Below are 19723 nucleotides of genomic sequence, written 5' to 3'. Positions count from 1 at the left end.
AGCAGCACTGCTAGGTGCGAAACTCAGAGTCTTCCCTACCACACCTGTTGCAAAGTAGAAGATATCTGAGTGGCTTTTCAGCATAATCAGCTGGGATATCCACCGAAATCAGAGATATTTTTTATGGCAGCTGCGTCTTGGCTACTTCAACTCCTGTCCCAGGCATGCCCATCATGCACAAAGAATGCTGATATCACAAAGGTACAATAAAAGGTTCCTGACAAAGGGCTCAAACAGGGCAGCCATTCTTCTATCCCTTGCCAGTCTTAACCCACTCACACAGATTTAGCTGATCTTGTGGCTTGCTTTTTCTTTCCTTATTTTGTTCAAACCACTGGGATTTGTATCAGGAAAGTAATGGAACTGGAACTGAACTATAAGAGTAATTTAATCATTGGTGCACATATGATGTTCTGATTCAATCTCTTGTTATCCGAGTGCTTTTTTAGGAGATATGGGAACAGGGCAGGAAAGGATAGACAAGGAACTGGCTGGAGGCTGTTAGTTTAAATTTTGATGATATTTTTGTCATGTGGCATGTTCTGAAATAATAGATCTGCTTCTCAGAGGAGCTATCCCATCCTTTTATGCAGGTGGACACTTAATGTGACCAGGCTGGCAATAGCAGTGACACTGTTTTAAAGTGAGGTAGAATAAAGCACCACATTCTTGAAAAACAATATTATTGGAAGCAATGATGGTAAATGTGATTTGCTGGTGGTAAATTGAAATCACTGATTAAATTACATCTCTGGCTAATAAATTCACTGGGGCAACAGTGCACAGCAAGTGCCAACACAGCACAGCCCTAAGGCATAAATAAAAGTTATCTAATTGATGACAAAGATAAATCAGAGTGGAAGCAAGCAGCTTCTTAATGTCCTTGCACAAGATTCTTCACAGCCAGTGGAAGAAAATCCTCCTCTGTGCATGCTTCACTGCACAAGACAACCCCGGTGTCTGTCACATTTACCCACCTGAATTTGATGCCTTAAATTTTTTCTGACTTGTGGATTCTTTTGAGGTGATACAACAGGTATTGTGTCTTGTCTTAGTTAGCAGGGGGAGTCAAGGCCCCAAGCCGATTTGAGACCTATCTATCTTAAAATAATGAATGAATTCCTAAAGCAGCTCTGGTGGTGAGCTACAGTTGTTTCTAGTCAGTGCAGATGCTTGTACAGAGGAGAGGGGATGCTTCCCCAGAGTGGATCAAAGTCAAATTTCGGCCTAATGACTGAGCAGCCATTAAATGTCACACTAAAAAATGTGTTATGGAAATCGTCCTTTCTCCATAGAATAATTTGTAGGATGCTTTGTTGCTGCTTTAGGCTACCTTTGGGTAACCACATGGCTTCATGTGGTTAGCAAAGGAATGGTCAAAGACATCTGTTTATAGCATTTTAAAATAATAATAATAAAAAGTGTGTCTGATTCTGCAGCCTTTGGTATTTATCTCTAGAAGAAGTCAATAGGAACTTAGATGTCTTATATCTCCCTGCTTAGTTCTTCAGTTCTGTATTGAAATATCTTTTAGATCAGAGTCAACTCTAGCACAAAGAGAGAAACTCCATGGCATAAACTATGCTGGCTTATCTGCTGCTATCTGTGGATAAAAGTTTCTGTTGCACTCTTAGTGCCATTGAGTCCGACTCTGGAGTAAGTGCTGCCTTGAAGGAATTTGTTATTCCTCCACACATAGCCAAATAGAACTTGTCCTGGTGCCTCAAGCTGACAATTAGTTAGGATCTAGTCACTTCACAGAGGTTACATTGTGCATCTTCTTTGAGTTTTTGTGATAGATATTCACAGGGTTTCTGCAGACTAAGGCTCAAACATAAATATGCATGTTCAAATAACGGCAGCAAACTTAAGCTGTGGTAGAAATCCCAGAAGCTCTTTCAGCTGTGTAGTTAAAGGTAACCACATGTTCATATAAGACAAAGTGTAAACAAATACAAACGTGTTACCAATGCAAGAAACTGTTGCATTTGACAAAAATAAAACAGTCCAAACCCGACAGTGATAAACCCTGGCAGACATTACGGTCCTTTTATACAAGCAAGAGCTGTTTTTTTGTGGTTCTTTGGAATTTCAAAGCCACAGTTTAGTGGAAAAAACAAGTCATCTCTGTGAGGTGGAAGGGGTAATGGCTCAGCTTTTCCTATATCAGTGAGTTACGAAAAGAGGCAAAAATTGCTTTATTTGAGGTGATTGTGTATTTCTCCAGAGACAGAATGACTGAGCAATCACGATAACCTTATCGACTTATTTTACTTGCCCTGTTGAGTGGACATGTCATTCAAATGAATGCTAGTCAGCATTGTACAGTCCTCCGCAGCATGTTACTGATTCTTTATTTAATTTTTTTCATCATGAAGTGCAACTGCAGGCACTGATGAGTTTGTAAAGAGAAGCAGGGTGAGTATCAGGAAAAATAATTTGTACTGAATAGGAGTCTGGAGTGGGAGGAAACTGTGTAATAAATAAGTAATTATTTTTCTTATACTTAAGATAAGTGAGACAGTCTATGTTTTCATCTCCAGATGAAAAATTTTCTTTGCTGTTGCAGCATATTGTTCTCTAACCTGGCTTGTAGATATGTGTATCTACAACTTGTGCCCAATAGAATTCAATTTTGAGCATAAGTATCTAAAATGTTATTGAAGCAGCTAAAATAGGTTTGTCCTGATTGTCTGAGGCTCTGGCAGCCCTTCTTAGAGCCATTAAACAGCATCTCTGAACAGTTTCTGTTGCAGGGTTGTCTAACTGAAGATATTCAATTCTGAGATAAAACTGGGCATGTTTTTGTGCGCACAGCCATTGATTCAGAGTCAAAGTATGCTGTATACACCCCATGAATGCATATACTGAAAGCTATCCATAACTGGATATAGAAGGCTCTTTTTCCTTCATGTTCATAGTGGAAAAGCAAAGTGGAGGGTCCATGGCAGCCTCTGAATATGGTAAGAGCAGAAGGGGGGCTCCAGAGGAGTAACTCAGACTGAGTAAGATCTGGTTATCATTTGCTCCCTAGTCTAGAAGCTGAAGAAAAAGAGGTGATGGACTGACATGGCATTTGTGGAGGGTTGCAGAGCCAGCTCCTGCTTTGAGAATTCCTTGAGGACCTTCATAATTCCTTGTCCAAGGCAAGCTGCTGCTGCTCTTATGCATGGGGAGGAGTAAATTTCCCCTGTAATGAGTACAGCTGTCTCTTTAACACTAAAATGCATTGCTTATTACAAATGGCAGTAATGGAAAACCTCCTGAGATTATTGTCATGGTTATGTGCTATCACATGCCTTGACATCCCCATTCCAGGGATTAGAGGTACAAAGAGAATGCTCAATAAGCTGATTAAATCAAATAAACAGATTTTTAATTCTCAATAAAAATAAAATTGAAAGTTAGCGCTTTTACCAATAGAGGGGGAAAAAAAGCTTACCAAAAATCTGCTTCTCTAATTCAGAAAATTTAAGGGAATGTTTGTATCAGAAATATTGAGCAAATGTAAGAGTATCCTGCTGAATGTTACGAACCTTTTGCATTATAAGCAGCAAAAATGCCAAGACACATTTTGTATTAATCAGTCAAAATGCAGAAAGTAAAATCTAAAACCTCATACAGCAGCAGAGGATATTCCTCTGGGGCTGTTTCTGTGGAATTGCCTGACTTTTGCCACTGCACAATCCAGATATCCAGCTATTGATTTAAGTCTAATTATATGCCTTTTAGTAATGGTTTACATGTGTATTAGAACTGGTTTCGGGAAAGGAGTAAGGCAGTTTAGAAACAAGTAAAGTATAGGGACAATCATGAATACAGGAAGATAAATTCAGAAATGTCTTTGAATCGTCATGAAAAAATTTTGTGATAATGTGATGGGAGAATCACATAATCAGAAAGCCATTTTATTGCAGGCATAAGCACGTCTTGTTTAGCATTTTTTCCATTATAAGCTAACATTTATTTTACTTGTTGTTTGGGGTCCTATAAAAGCAGAATTAATATATTCATTTAGTTTCCTTGTAAAATTTTAAAACATCCTGAAGAAGGGCAACTTACTTTTCAGACTGGAATAGACAAAGAGACAGAAGGGAGGAAACAAGGAAAAAGAAAATGGGGACAATTAGATGAATGCTATCTCTGACTTGTTAGTCTGGTTCCTTCTTTCCTTCATCCATCTCCTTTTCACCCTCCTCTTGGCCATCTGCTCTGGCAGCAGCTCCCACAGGTGCTGGGAAGATGAGCACATGTAGCAAATAATTTCCATTTACTGGAGCTGGGGCTTGTTCTCTCATTATAAAAATGCCAACTGCTTCTGACCACCTTCTGAATCTAATACTTCACAAAAAGTTCCATGAGAATTTAGCAAAAAAGCAGTCCCAAGTGTCGGCATAATGTAGGCAACTGGTGGTCAGAGACTTTTCTGTAGTCCTCTGAACAGCTGCGAATTTAAATTGCTGCATTCAGAAGGATCTTCATTAAATGAGAATGACAAAGCAATCTACAGACAGCAAGGAGGAACAAGAAGAAGAAGAAGAAAAAAAAAATTTCAGGGCTCTGGGATGTTACGAGGTTTCTTTAGAGTGAATAGTACGCATAAAAGTTAATGCACCTGGAATATATGTACAGTAAGAATGAAGACACTGCATGCTTCACAGAACCCTTAGCTTGTTAATTTTCACACATTTAGCAAGAAAAATTAGAAAATTATTTGGGTAATAGTTGCAAATCAATATCTGGGGGTAACCTACAACGTTAAGTAGAGACCTGTCATGTCCTATCCTGTTCCTATAATAATAGAAGGAACATTTTTTTTCCCTTTGATTAAGTTGGTAGTAATTTTCCTTAGTGAGTTGATCTTCTTTCTTCATTTCTCTCTTCATCCAAAGCACAATTCAATGCACTGAATATTTGTTGTAAAACTAGTTCACCTCAGCAGTAGTCTGAAGTAGGAAGAGACAATGTTTTATGGAGCAAGTGGTATCATAGCGGTGCATTTTGAGAAGGCCCTGAGATGCCAGCCTGTAGCAGCAAGCACCCACAGACCTTGATAGTTCTGGTCCTGACTCAGTGTGGAAAATAGTACAGTTTGAAAGTGGAAGCCGATTTACACAGCAAAGGAAGTTTTCAAAAATCCCAGCTTAAAACAGAATTTATTCATTAGGATAACTATTTTAAGCGTTTCCCTTTCATTACTATGAAGTATGTAAAAATCTTTTTGTGCACGCAGCTTCCTTATCTTTTCTGAACTTCTGTAAGGCAGCGGCTGAGCAGTTGCTATGTTTAAGAAAGTCTTTGAGTTGTATAAACATCTGACCTTGTTCCTAGACAATTTGATTGTACTTTTTTCCTAGTAATTATCCCCACTGAAATTAGACGGTCCCAAAATATTAGGAAATGAGTAATGGAATGATAAGGGAGACTTTAAGTGACTGGTGAGTCATGCAGATTCCATGTACAACTTGGGTGATACCCTTATCAAATTCTTCTTTTCTGAATCATCTGATTAACTAATTGTGTGTATTCCCTACTGAAGAACACTGCAATATATTGTTCAGAAAACCCAGTGTGGAAAGTGATATGCAGACTCTTAAATAAATACTAGCAGAACTTTTCTTTCCTGCCTTAACACTTGTAAATTATCTTCTTTTTTTTTTTTTTTTCACTGTCAGTTTCACTCTAAATCTTCTTTCTATTTGGAGGGGAAAAAAAAAAGAAAAAAAAAGGATAAATTATGTCTAAATTACTGCATGGAATTAAGATGTAATTGCAAATTAGGTATTTTTTTTTCTGGTTCTCCCTTTCCCAGTGCCTCCTGAATGATTAACTTCTGTTTATTTCTAGTTAGAAAAGCCACATCAGACTAAGCCACAAAGCATGTTAAAGAGTATGCAAATAGTGCAGAGTACTTGAAAACCTAGGGCACTTTGCCTTTAAATACCCTGCATGGTTTATTAAACTATAATTGCACCCTCTGAAATGTCCTATTGCAATTACATCCAGGGTTATTAATTAAAATAAAAGAAACTATAAGTGATAAAAGATAATTTTGTCTGTAAAAAGCTTTATTGAGATTTTAGAGAAGGGCGTTCAGGCAAAAAGTCATTTGTGAGAAAAGCTCTCACTGAAAGAAGATGTTTTGATCACCTTCTGGTGAAGTGAACCTGCGTCCATTCTCAGCAGGTTGGGAGCTGTAGTTAAAATACAGTGAACCAAGGAGGAAGAACTGTAGGTGATAATGACAGATACTTACGCAAATTCATTGACACCAGCCGATATAGGGAAGTTCTTGTTTTCTCTAGTCATATATTTTGGGGAAAAAAAAAAAAGAAAAAAAGAATATTTTTTAAAAGTATGTTTACTTCTTGGAGTTATAATATGGAAGTTGTTAATGTTCTTTAAAAATAGGTGCAGATGATGAAACTTCTGAGAGCATCACCAACGTTATAACCTCCACTTCTACTAGAGGTGGTGATGTGCAAATCCTCACTATTCAGGAATGGAACTTTAAAAGAATAAGTATTTATGCAATTCTAATACAAGTTTGCTTTCCATTTTCTATATAATAATATGGCTTTTTTCTTTTTAATTGAGATGAATTTTATAATATATGGGGCTGACCTAATATGGCTGTCTGCTGAAGTAAGAAAGATACCTTCTACAAACCACAATTTAGTCTCATACTGTTTCACTCTAGGAGTTTCTGTTTGAAAATATCCTGAAAATGAAGGATTTCAGTTTGACTGGAGCTTTTTTGTAATAAAGGATCGGTTCCCTAGGTCCTTTTGTGTGAGAATGCATTTATAGTTCTCAGACATCATTATGCTGTTAAACTGTATTGCTGAGATTCAGCATCTTGAATCATTTGTTGGTTCTTCTTTTCTTTTAAGGTCTTCCTCCAGTGCAAACTGCATGCTCACACAAAATTGCTTTGCATCTGATGTCAGAAAATAAATCTGGCAAGGTGCAGTGTGTGTTTCTGCCTGCATGGGTATTCTCAGTCAGACGATAAAGAGACTGTGTTTTTACATTTTTATATATAAATGTGGGAATGTTCTTTTTCTACTTCAAAAGAATTGTACCATTAGCTGTCTCTGGGAGAGAGGGAGGAACGTCCATCAAATTAGTTAGTGGGTTTCTCTTCAAAAACAATTTCTCCGTGCTCCTACTTGCTAGAGGTAGATCAGGCTGTGTGCAGTGTTTCTGAATAGATGCTACCACTGTAGCCATTTTATCCTCTAAGCATTGCTCTGTCAGTACAAGTCGTAAGGTTGCTAACTTGGGAAGAGTGTTCAAGTTATGTGTTCTCAGCATATGACTTTCATTTAATTCCAGAGAGACAGAGGAAGCTGGGTCAGGAGGTACTGGTGAAGGATGGACCAAGAACAACTTTTATAAATCAGTTTTAGTGTTAGCCTTGCAGGTGTAAGTAATTCTTGTGGTCAAAGGGGCTGCTGGAATGAATGGAAGAATGTACAAATAATAAATAAACTGCCCCTTTGACTGCACAGAAAGACAGCTTTTTATGATAAAAAGGCTCTAGCTCCTATCTTTTCCTTCAGCTGTTGAGAGGAGAATGAGCTCAGGGGATTGGTTATTTTGTGGAATACTAATCAGAATATGCTTTTTGTTATACTGTGTCTTTTAATTGAGAGAGTAGGAGGTGAAGGAAAGAAAATAGATATTCTTAAAGGTATTATTTTTGATACATTTCAATGAAAAGCACAAGCAAATCCTCTCTTCCTGTTAGAAAGCAAAACCAACCAAATAAAAAAACTAGAAGGAGCAAACTCTCTAAATTCACCTATTTATGATCTCTTTCAGAACGTGTGAGGCATAAATAGATTTGGGATAGTAAGAAAGTTTCACTGAATATGGTGTCCCAGATTGAAAAAGAGAAGAATGACTTTTTTTTTTTTCTTCTACAAAACCAATAAATAGGGGAAAAAATAATCTGTCTGAACTGCCAGAAAGTATAATACATGCTAGAATGAAGCAGGAGCTGACCAATTCATTGGAACAGTGATCTTTGGGAAGCTCACAGATGTAAAATATTAAAAAAATAGTATCAGTATATCAACTTATCTTCTCTCTCCCTCTTACAGAGGTTATATTTCACCTTCCATTTTTTTGATTACTTGTATCAGAGATATGTCAGATTTAGGAGCTCTTGGAAGTAACTGAGAAGAGGAGCTCAGAAGTTTAAGTAGACTATTTATTTATTTATTTTAAGAAAAACTTCTGATGGTCTGTTTGAAACCTAAATGATAAAAAGAAAATATTATGCCTTTCAGCAATAGGCTATAAGGAATTAATAGCATGATGTTTGATCTTATTTTTTTAAGGGAGTCAGCACTTTTAATCAAACCAAGTATTTTTAGACCCAAATACTTTCTTGCTACTAGCTATTACAGCTGTTTCATTAAAGCATGTTTAAAAGAATATGATTAGAAAAGTCAAGTTAAAATCAAGTTCAATTCTGTTATTATTTTAACAGTACAATTTGGACTCATTAGCAGCTCATTGGTAAGGTCAGGACTTGGAAAGCTCAAAAAAAAATCTTTATTGCTGTGAACTTACATTGTCATTATTGTGAGGTTCTGAACCAAGCATAAGTTTAAATAACTATTTAATTGACGAGTATGAAGAGAGAATTGAAGAGTGTCTGCCATAAATGTATAATAAAAGTGAAGTTGTATTACTGTAAAAGCTTCATATTTTGGCACACGTAGACTGCTTTTAAATCCTTATAGAAGTTTCAAAATAAAATTTTCAACTCTGTACATAAAGGAGTGGTGAAGAATTGGATTTTCTACAATGTGAGGCTCTGCTGAGATTAAGCACAAGGAGCTGTGGACTGAATGTGTGAAAATGGGAATTACTGCATCCAAGCAGAATTTCTGGAGTTTAATGTGCTCAGTTCTGGAGAAGTGAGTTTATATTCATAGTTTATACCCCAGAATTCTGAGAAAATTTGCAATTAAGATTGTCAGTTTGGAATTAGTAATTTAGAAGGAATTTACAGTGATAGAGTAGTACTGAAGAATGGCAAATTAACTTTAGAGAGGAATGGCAAAAAACTTTTAAAAAAGAACACCTGGGGAAGATTGAAGTTACTATGTGAAATATTAGAAAGCTAGATATCTAGCTAACTAGAGATGACAGCAGATTGTAGTGGAAAAAAAAATACTGGCTTGAGGGAGAGAAGGAAGTGGAATTTCCCAGAGATAAGGAAGTTAATGGAGTGTGTCATATTTTCATTAATAATTTTGTAGCAAGTTGTACTCCTGTTGCAGTTGACACAAGTTTAAGAGGGATTTACCACAGAGAAGGGGATTGAGTTAGTGAAATGAGAAGAACTGGACGAACTTGAAGATTGTAACAGAAATGTGATGAAATTCAGTTCTAACAAATGTAGGATCATTCCTACAGTTGTAGGACCACTAAATAAGGTGGAGATAGATAATGAGATTGTGCAGTGATTGCTGATTTTTACTGCTTAATTTTTAATATGGGCCTTAATTTCTGGCACACTCCCTGATGTGGTTTTGGGCCATGCCAACCAGCCTTCTTCAAGACAATAGACAGATATGGCTCAGGGAGTAGCATGCTCCAAACGCCTCTCCCAATAGCCACTTTGGAAAAGGTGAAATCAGTTTTGGCACCACTTTTCAGTCTTCCAACGCCCACAGGCTTTGCACTTCCAAACATTCGCATGAGCTTTCAGACCACAGCCTTGTGCTGCATGTTACACACACCCTCCTGTTTGTAGCATAAAAAATAGCCAATGTAGTAGGCTACAGCTTGGGCTTCTGAATTATTTCAGATACTTTGAACTGAAAAAAAAAAAACCATGCAACAATAGTAATAATACTAATAGTACCAGTGATAGTAATCATCATCACATCCTTGAGCCAGAGGTACCAAATATGCCCAATTTTAGACCCTGCTGTTGTGTGATGTGGAGGTAATGGTAGAGAGAGAGTCTCTACTTGTTTTCTTTAGCCTTACATGCTGCCCGTCCCAGCTCTGAGGTGTCCTCTTCGTTCAGAAATTAGCAAGTAAAAAAGAAAAGACCTGGTATGACCCCAAGGTACATCCATGAATCAGGTATTAGCCAGAATGAAGCAATGCATTTTGGTGGAGGTAGCAGAGCAGTCATGAGGGTAGTGGAGAGACCTCCTTAGCTCCTTAAATGTAGTACAATTAGAATTAAGGCTGAGAAATGTGATTACTCCTTCAGGGGCAGGCACCAGAGAAGAGAGTGAAATAGCTGTTTTAGCTAAAGGAGGGCAGTGGTAGCATGAGACTGGAATGAATATAACTGTCCCTTTGGCCAGGGAGAAGGTTTCTAACTGTGAGATAGACCGGCTTCTGGAGCAGTATGCCAAGAGCAGCAGAGAGGGCAAAAACTGGTTGGTTTTACAATGGTTCAGTAATCACTTATGAAAGGAACAGTGAAGTGATCAGAATAAATTTTACATGATGGAATTGCCTGCGGTCCCTGGGCTGTCATTTCCAGGTTTACCTTCTTATTTTGTCCAGTGGAATGGGCAAAACTATGTGGCTATTTAAAGTAAGATAAGCTTGAGCATCAAACACATTCAGAACAAGATCAATGGTATCCTGTAGTTTTCTCTGGTTAAGCTGTATTGGGAAGAAGCTGCAAATGCTTGGTGTTAAAGAAAAAATCTGTGTACATTAAGTTACATATTATATGAAAAACAATGCAAGAATTATTTCTATCTTTATATTTTATATTTTTATATATATTTTTATATTTATATTTTCTATCTTATTAATTAATCTTTGAACTTTGAAAACATCAGGTTTGAGTGACACAAAGAACCTTCTAGAAAATGCCAGTGTTTTCCCACTTTTATTACCAACCTTTTTCAAAGATGAAATGGAGTTTTGAAATAAATCTAGGCTTACTTGTTTTCATACCATGGGAAACGAGTAATATCCCCATGGACTCATGTTTCTTTTATTTTAATTTTGATGTAGCATTAACTTATGTTCCTTAAAAAAAAATAATTTTTTTTGTACTTATTTGTGTTCACAATGAAATTAATTGCATAAACCCTGTATGTTCTTAATTACAGCTTCAGAATGCTAATGCTTTTATAGGCTGTACAAGATCTAAGATATATATTGACTACAATTTTTCAGTTTATATTTTTAAAGTTTATTAATATTTAATGTATTTTTAATTAGAGTTTTCTTTAAAGATAGCCTGTTTGGCACACAAGAATATTTAATGCTGTGTTTTTTTCCCATCACCTTTTCATTTTATTATACAGTAGTTCTGGGGTTTGCGATTTCTGAAGTTCATCCAGATGTTAAGAGAACAGTATTATGTTAGCCAAAGTTTACCAAATAAAAGTATTTCCCCATGTTTAGTAGTGAGATAATGCTCAACACCTCGAACAGTTAGTTCTGCAGTCTTGTTTTGGGTTCTGGTGCCTTTTGGAGTTCTTGAAGATATTATCTGGGTAGGTGAGAATTTAGGAACGTTTGCTTTTAGACTTGCGACCAGTTACAGTTTTTCCTTTAGCCGTACAATGATCTGACAATTGCTGGGCAAATTCTAAAGGGAGAAGGTCACTTATAGTGTAAAAGTATATTATTATTCCTCAGGAGATGTTGCTACTATCTTAAAATAAGTTAGTAGAGAGAAAGACTTGATAGTTTTCAGAGTACCACCTGGGGTTTGTGGCTGTAGATCTAATGTCACCAGTTGTAGAAAAGCTGATTCCCCGCAGGCTATGGCTGGACATCTACCAGCCTGATTTGTTCTTTATAGGATGTGTTGCTATAGTCTCAGTTGCTCATACACCCCTGGTTTTTAATGAGACAGCCTCGTCTTGTTGACATTTGTGTTTTTACTATATTAAAAATACCCACTGCAAGCAATATTATTTGGGAGGAGGCTAATTTAAATGTATCATGTCCTTATATTTATGTATCGGCAGTCTCAAATATTATGTGTCTAATAACTTTTCCTCTGAATAAAGAGACCCAGTATATGCAAATGCATACGTGTTCTAATAACTTTTCCTCTGAATATAGAAACCCGATATATGTAAATGTATAGGGAGGCATCCGTTGTTCTGCTGCCTTCGTGCCTGAGGGCACTTTATGAAGTGTTGGTGATTACAGGTGCTTTTGTTTCAAACAGCATTTCCCCCAAAATAGTAACAATCACCAGTAAGAGGAAAACAAAACCTTGCCAATATCAGCAGCGTAAATGAACTCAAGGGTGCTCAAGGGCCCCTCTAGCAAAGATAGTTGGAAGGGAGATGCTCTCCTCTTGGCATATTAAATAAGTTTTATTATGCTTTATTTATTTATTTATTTGTGGAGAGTGGAGAATTATACCACTCAGAAACACCATGGGAGTGGTGCTGCACCATAATGGGACTAACTTTTTATGCATCCACTTGAAGCACCTGGTCACAGCAGTGAGAGATTCAGAGGATGGGAGCTTCTGCCCTCTGCTTGCATGTGGATCCCACTGTGCGAAGGCGCCGGGGAAAAGCTAGTAGAGAGCAAAGAAACAAACTAAAAGGATCTCTTAGGAGAAGTGTTACAGTGTTGTTACAAATCCAGGGGTTTAGCTGTTCTCCTGCTGTCCTTGCTTACTAAGGACCCTCTGGCTGAGGCTGGCTGTCAGAAGGCACTTTGCTCTGCACAGTGCCTCACGTTGTCTGTTGCCACACTGCTGCAGCTCTGCTGAGGAGCCCTCCTGCCCCTCTCACTTTTGAATGTTGTGCTTTGGTGCTGTGAGAGCGCATCCTTAATGAAAGGTGAATGTTTAAAAATTAATTCATAAAATTAAGAGGTTAATACTTTGCCATGGTAAATATATTATTTACATGTGTATTAGAATTTGAGATAGCAAAATATAGGAAAATCAAGCTCCTTTCTTCCTATGCTTTTGGTTAACTCCAAGGTATTTTTCTTTCTGTTACATCTTGTTACCAGCTGTTAGGATGCTTGCATGAGATCTCAGCTGGGATCCAGTCCTCGTGTCCTCTTTCTCCCGGGCCTTTTTTTGCTGAGTAGAGCCCTGCTTTGAAGATGCAAGTTTTTCAGTGTGCCCAAACCTGCCTAGGATGCCACCGTGCTCTTACTTTCTTTTCCCTTCTGCAGAAGAGGAGGAGAGGAGCAGATCATTCATAACACGATGTCTAACTTGTAGGAATGCTGACCTGAATGTAGTAATGAGTTGTCATCTCGGATGCAGGCAGAGAGAAGACTGTGGTACCAGCTCTCGGTGTTTTGGCAGTGCCTAGAGCAGTGCTTGTCCATTCTCAGGTAAACCCTTCCATCTGATTCACAGGCAGAGCTCAGCTCATAGCTCTGGTTTATTCTCTGAGGGAGAGATTTTCTGTACAGATGTAGACAGATAATGATTCTTTATGCAAGCATGCATTTAAATGAGAATAATGTATCTGACTCACTAGATTTTGAAAGAAACTGGACTTATTGATAGTCATTCTAAAGAGACAGTATGTGGAAGAAATATTTTGGAAGAATTTTTTTTCTATTAGCTGATTGTTCTTGGAGCAGCAATATTTTGTTGGATATTGCTGCAAATATGAAATAATAAAAAATAAATAAATAAATGGAAACATTCCTATTGACATGAATCAAAATATTACAGGGCTTACTTAAAACAGTCTAGTAGATTTTTTGGATTTTTCTTTTTTAGTTAAGATGTATTATCCTTGGTAAGAAAAGGGTTGATGTGAAAATAAAGCTAAAAATGATTAATATGATTTCACCAATTGAAATGATGCAGACTTGCATGATGAGAAATGAATCTAATGTAAAATCCAAATAGCAGAGAGCAAAAGAAATAGATGTGCCCAGGAACATTTTAGTATGCCAGGCTACTGTGAACTACAATGTATGATAGCTCCAAAATCAATAAGAAAATCCATTTTGGAGAAAAAAAAGATGAAAAAATTGTGGAAAATAAGTTGGTTCCCCAACAGGCTCTTTAAAAAGCCATTTTCAATTTCTGGTGATGCATCAACAAAAGTAATATTTTCTATAGTGGTGCTTTTCTAAGGCAGAGCACATGAAGATTTTTCTGTGATGAAACAGATGAATCATCAGATGCAATTAACTTGCATCTAAATCCTTAATTTTGCATAGCAGTAAATGCTATTAGCAGATGTGATCTTTCCTTTATGATAGAGTGTATCAGGTCCTTTGTCTCATATCTGTGTCTGTATGGAGACCAATTAATTTCAGACTAGTTTTTACAGAGGTTTTCACTGAACCATTTTTTTTCTAATGCATATGATTTGCTAGAGAAAAATTATGTCACATGCTTTTCAGTAGAAGCCTAGCTCAATGAACTATAGTAAGTAATCCACGTCCCAATTGTCAATGACTAATCCAAAAAAAGTCCAATTTATGGATACAACAGTGTAAAAGGCAGTGAGCTGAAGGATAAACATGTTGCAGGGCTTGGGGTATAAGGTATACGCAATAACTTAAATAAATATAAATAGTAATAAATTAATTTGGAGAAATGTGTATTTTGCTCATAACCAAGTAGCTATCAGGTCTTTCATTTTTTTTTCAGGTTTCTAAAACTTCTTCTAACATACTGTTTCATTAAATAGTAAGTAATGCAAAAGTTCCACAAGCAGTTTGATAATGTATACAATTTAAATTAAACCAAGAAAAATTATTTAAAGAAATTATTGTTAAATGAAGACAAATAGCTCAAAAGCATGAAATTATGAAATTCCTTGTATTTACAAACACAGTATTTAAGAAGGCTTTTAAGTACTAGGCTAGTGAAACAGTTATGGATCACACAGCCTATTTGCTTTGTAATTGAGATTTCGTGGGCATCTGAGCAGTCATATGACCCTAAAGAAGAAAATTAGTGATTGCAATCATATCTAGCTAATCAAGCCTTCTGCAACAAGCCATATTTGAAAATTCTCCACGTACACAGGACGTTTCAATCGACTTCTAAATTTTTCTCACATTTTCACAACAGTCCAGTGTTGCATATTTGCTAATATTCCCTAATCTCATTAAAGAGAGCATGGAGGATGGATAGGTGGCAGGGGAGGAGAATAATCTCAGAGACTTCTGCGAGCAGGAGTTGGTTGCTGAGGCTGCTTTGTAAGAACTCCTGTTCTGTTTGTTGCTCTGATGTGAGAATTGGGAAAGCTCTGAGGTGCAAAACCAACATTGCTTTTGAGTGAGGAACAATGCGTGATCCCCTGGAGAAATTCACAGGCTCTGTTTTTAGCTCAATTGATTTTTCATTTAATGAAAAACATGACAACATGCTGGTTGCCCCCAAATAATAATCTCATAAATAAGTGTTCATTTTTTTTAGGCAATGCTCTCTGCTAGACTTCTTTTTGAGATATCTTAGCTCCAACCTGTAAAATCACAGTTTCTTCCTTATGTCAGTCATGTTCATGTAGCAAAGGAATATTTTCTGCAGATCCTGGCATAAAGAAGTGGTCATACAAAATGAATTAAGGCAAGGGGAGAAAAAAAAATCCCAAAACCTTGAATTATTCACACTATGACAGAGATCTTTCTCCTGATTGGTTCCAAAGAGTAATTTAATAAGGTATTTTCCATACACGTTTAATGTATGCTAGCTCTCATCTCCCATTTAAATTGTCTCACTGAAGGAAGAGGGATTTGATCTATCTTTGCTGGCTAAACGACAGCTGAAGACAGCAGCACAGGGCAAGACTTTCATTTGCAGTAAAACACTGACATCAAGGCAAATTTTCTACACCTAGTTTTAAAAGTTAATGGGGACCTGAGCTTAGGGTTTCCAGTCTTGAACTCCTGCATCCTAACAGCAGTTCTGTTTATTGATTCTTGCTGTCTAGTCTTGTGCAGAGACAGTGGCAAGTGTAATGTCAGACTAGATGATCACAGTGGCCTTCTCTGGCCTTATAAATCTATGGAGAAAACCCTTTAGCCTCTGCATTCGCAGACTCTTCATTTGTGAATTAAAATAATACCTGCATACATAGGTCACAGGGTATCTTAGAATCATTTAGTGTTTGTGAATGTGATGAAAATGGAAGGGCATGTGGTGTTTTTTATAGAAATATTCAAATACTGTTAGGGACTTTCTTTAAACATTCACAAAGTATCATCTGGCTGTCAGAGTTAATCTAATAAGATTAACAATTATATTATTGTCATATGCAATGCAATGCAGACATTTCAATACCCATTTGCAAGGGATTGCTTCTGATTAATTTGTATGGTAATCCACAGTCATTTATTCCAGTTTGTGCCTGTTTGTATGGGGTGGTTATGGTCTATGTTAAGGTGTTTGTGAGCTGGAGAGGCAGCTGGGTTCATGCTCATTAAGCCTCAAAGCCTCTTGCTTTCTCCCCTGCTAGCAGCGCTCAACGTGCTGTGGTTTTGTGATTTGGAAGTACAGCACTGAGGGAACCGAGCTGAAACCACCAGTCTAATTTCACTTTGGTCTTTTTTCACTTGGCTGATCAGAATGATTTTCAGTCACTCCAGCCAGGGCTGGAGTCCCAGAGGTGGGAAGTCAGTGAGTCATTTAGCCACCAGGTCCTCCAGGTGGGCTTTGGAAAACTATCACAGTCATTGTATTCCATTCTCTCTTATCATAGCGTGGCCATTGCTAACCTTGTGTCCATGCTTCCTTTTTAAACCAGGCTGTGCAGGAGGTGTGGAATTTGCTGGAAAAATGCCATACATGCGGATTCCCAACACAGAGGGTCACAATGCGAGGGCCATTTTTGGCACCATTTGAAAGATGAGCTTCAGTGACTTTTAATGAAAAATTGACTTCTTCATCCAGAATGTATTTTTCCCAAAACCTGTGCACAGAAGAAACTTTCTGTGAGGAGAAAAAATGTTGTTTAGTGGGATATGCACCACCGTCTCACCCAGCTGCAGCATAAGTTGTAGAGGCCCTTCACTTTAGTCTTGTAAGAAACATGGAATAGCAAAGGGATACCTATGAACTGACCGATTTGTTAAGCATGGTAAAATACATTTATTTATTTATTTGACCAATAGCACTTCATTTTGTTACACCTGAAGTACAAGTTAATCACAGCAAGTGTTTTCCTGACATTATGATTTGATCATGCCCTTGCATTTCTTTCAGATCAGAGAATAAAGACATGAGCAGTCACTTATGTAAACAGGAGGTTTCAGTTGTCAGGTGCTCTGTACTTCAACATCTGGGATGCAAATATCACAAAATTGTTTGTTTTAGTATAAGTTGTTGGAATCAGGATGAATTTTTTAATATGCATTTCTTGAATCCATGTTGTAAAGAACTCATTTTTGAATGAAACTTTAATACCCTTTATAAAATGAAGTTGGCAAACCATGTGTTGGCAAACTGTGTGTATTTATATTACCTATATATTCTCACATGATTTTTTTTAATGTACATAGAAAGTAACTTCTCTTGAAAATATGAAATCTCTTGGTCAAAACCAGCTGAAAGACGATAATGTCATTGCTATTTTAAAAGCAACCATTTTATATCCAATCTTAGGTTTTACGGGCCTTACTTCTAATTTTTAAGGGCTACAGATCCTCAAAACTGAGAAAACACCTGATGAGTTAAATACACTAAGGCAGTATTTATGAACAACCTTCCATTTACTGTCACTGCCTCTGGTTTAGGGGTAATATTTTGTTCTTCTGCCCTTTATATTCTTCTCACTCCCAGGAAGAAAACTTTTGAAGACTAATGGCCTTTCTGTTTTCAGGCTGAATTGTACCCTTTAATGGCTAATGTTGTTAACCATGCAGGTACCTTCTTAGCCATTATTGTTCCAGTTTTTGTCAAGTACAGCCATTTTTTAGGATTGGATGGCTCTGTAGAATCGTATAAAAGCTTTTGGTAGTTGCACAGTTTATACTTTTGCCATTTCTTTGAAAATTCACCCTCCAGTAATTAATTAAATAAATAAATGTTAAAAAAAAAAAAAAAAAAAAAAAAAAAAGCCTTCATCTTAATTCTTTTGTGTTACTGACTTTTCATAGCTGCCATGAAACATTAAAATTTCATCGTAAATCTCCAGTAAAGAGTGTAGCATTAAGCAGTAACCAGGTCTTATTTTTCTTGAATACGTCATACTTGGATGTGCTTTTGTATGTGGAAATTAAATGGCATGTATGACTTTTGTGCATTCAGGATATCCCAATTGTTTTTATTTTGGGAACAGAAAAATGGGGAAAATTATCAAATAGGGGGATATATTTTGCTTGCGTCTTTCAATGTACAGAACACAGTAAGGAAGCTGACAAAGCGTTCCTGAATTGAAGATCCTTTGTTTATTACAAATCTTTAACAGTCTCTTGGTTGTTAGACTCAAGATGGAATCAATTATTTTAAATCTGACAAACTCTAATCAATATTCAATTATTGGTTTGTTAATTAGTAGATGATGCCTTTTCTCTGTTATTAGCACAGGCAATGTGCTGCTGAACTTCTTTGTTTTGACTGCTCACTCTCCAGCTTAAAGTGAGTACCTTTAAGGAAACACAAGCAGTGTAACGGTTGCCTCCTTGGAGCTTTAGGATAGTACTTGGCTAATCCACAGAAATGTGGAATTTCAGTGAAGAAATACTTCTGTGTTTTTTTGTTACATAAAACATTTTAAAGTGCTTTTTCTTCATTAATGGATGAAAGGCTAAGCTGTAGGAGATGTTGCAAAATTTGCCTGTGCTTGTTTGTAAAGGGTTATTGCACTGCTTTGGAGCCAGTCATGAAATATTCCTTGACTTTAAGGCAAGCTATCTTGGATTATTATGCACGTGGCAATTGTGATGGTCTTTCTATGAAAGTAACTGAGTATTAAATTCATGTAAGGAGCCCTCACTTAAACTATTTTGCATCAGATGTATACTTGCATATGTCTCAATTTAGGGATCAGAGTGGGTACAAATGAGATGGAATTATTTCTCACAATCGTAAAAGCCTATAAATTTATACCCCATCAAATGGCTGAATTGTTGCTTACAAAAATAATCTTTGAAAATGCATCTAAATTTAAGACAGTGATCATCTGTTGTGTGCTTCTGAGAGTTCATTTATGTAGGGCAATAGAACATTAATGCAAGATGAAATGGCCTGAGTCAAGGATTATTAGTAGAGACAAAGTTTAATGCAGTCTCTTTGCAATGTCAGTAGGTGTTGTGGCACTGTGGCAGTAGGCTTCTGGTGAATCTAATGGCTCCTACAGGAGTCAGGCTCTTAAAAAAAATTAAGATGATAGTGTATGTTTTCCAAATATAGTAAGGTACATTGCCCTTGATTTTTTTGTGCAGCTAGGTAGTGCCAAATGATTGGTACTACTCTTGGACTATCAGCTGTGATACTACAGGAGAACAGCATGCATACTAGTATTTTGCATCCTGCCAATCCTGACCATTTCATTTAAAACACCCAATAATCCTGCGAAAAAGTTTGCTTACCACTGCTTTCTAACCGCAGTATAATACTGGCAACTTTTCTCTACACTGGTCCATCTGCCTTTACGTATTTTTTTTTCCAGGACTTTACTCCTGGGCTATTAAATGTACACTGCACTACAGCTTTGTATTTTTTGCAGTATTAAGTATGAATTAAAGTACATGCATTTCAGCCTTACTCATTTTTCTTGTTTTATGAGACTGTTTTTCTCCCTGTGTACAAGGGGGAGAAAAA

At 36.9% G+C, this 19723-nt stretch overlaps 1 protein-coding gene and 1 long non-coding RNA gene across 6 annotated transcripts in view; both read left to right on the top strand.

Annotated features, from left to right (window-relative positions):
• LOC121067872 (SAM and SH3 domain-containing protein 1-like) overlaps nt 1–19723 on the top strand; it is a 553101-nt gene that overhangs the window by 120344 nt on the left and 413034 nt on the right. The gene's annotated exons all lie outside the window — the stretch shown is intronic.
• LOC121067877 lies at nt 12904–17940 on the top strand. The gene is made up of 3 exons (XR_005818494.1): nt 12904–13323; nt 14606–14644; nt 16707–17940. It is a non-coding gene; the product is annotated as an uncharacterized LOC121067877 (long non-coding RNA).

Source organism: Cygnus olor, chromosome 3 (genome assembly GCF_009769625.2).
Source record: "Cygnus olor isolate bCygOlo1 chromosome 3, bCygOlo1.pri.v2, whole genome shotgun sequence".
NCBI classification, from domain to species: domain Eukaryota; kingdom Metazoa; phylum Chordata; class Aves; order Anseriformes; family Anatidae; genus Cygnus; species Cygnus olor.
This window is presented reverse-complemented; position numbering and strand designations above follow the sequence as displayed.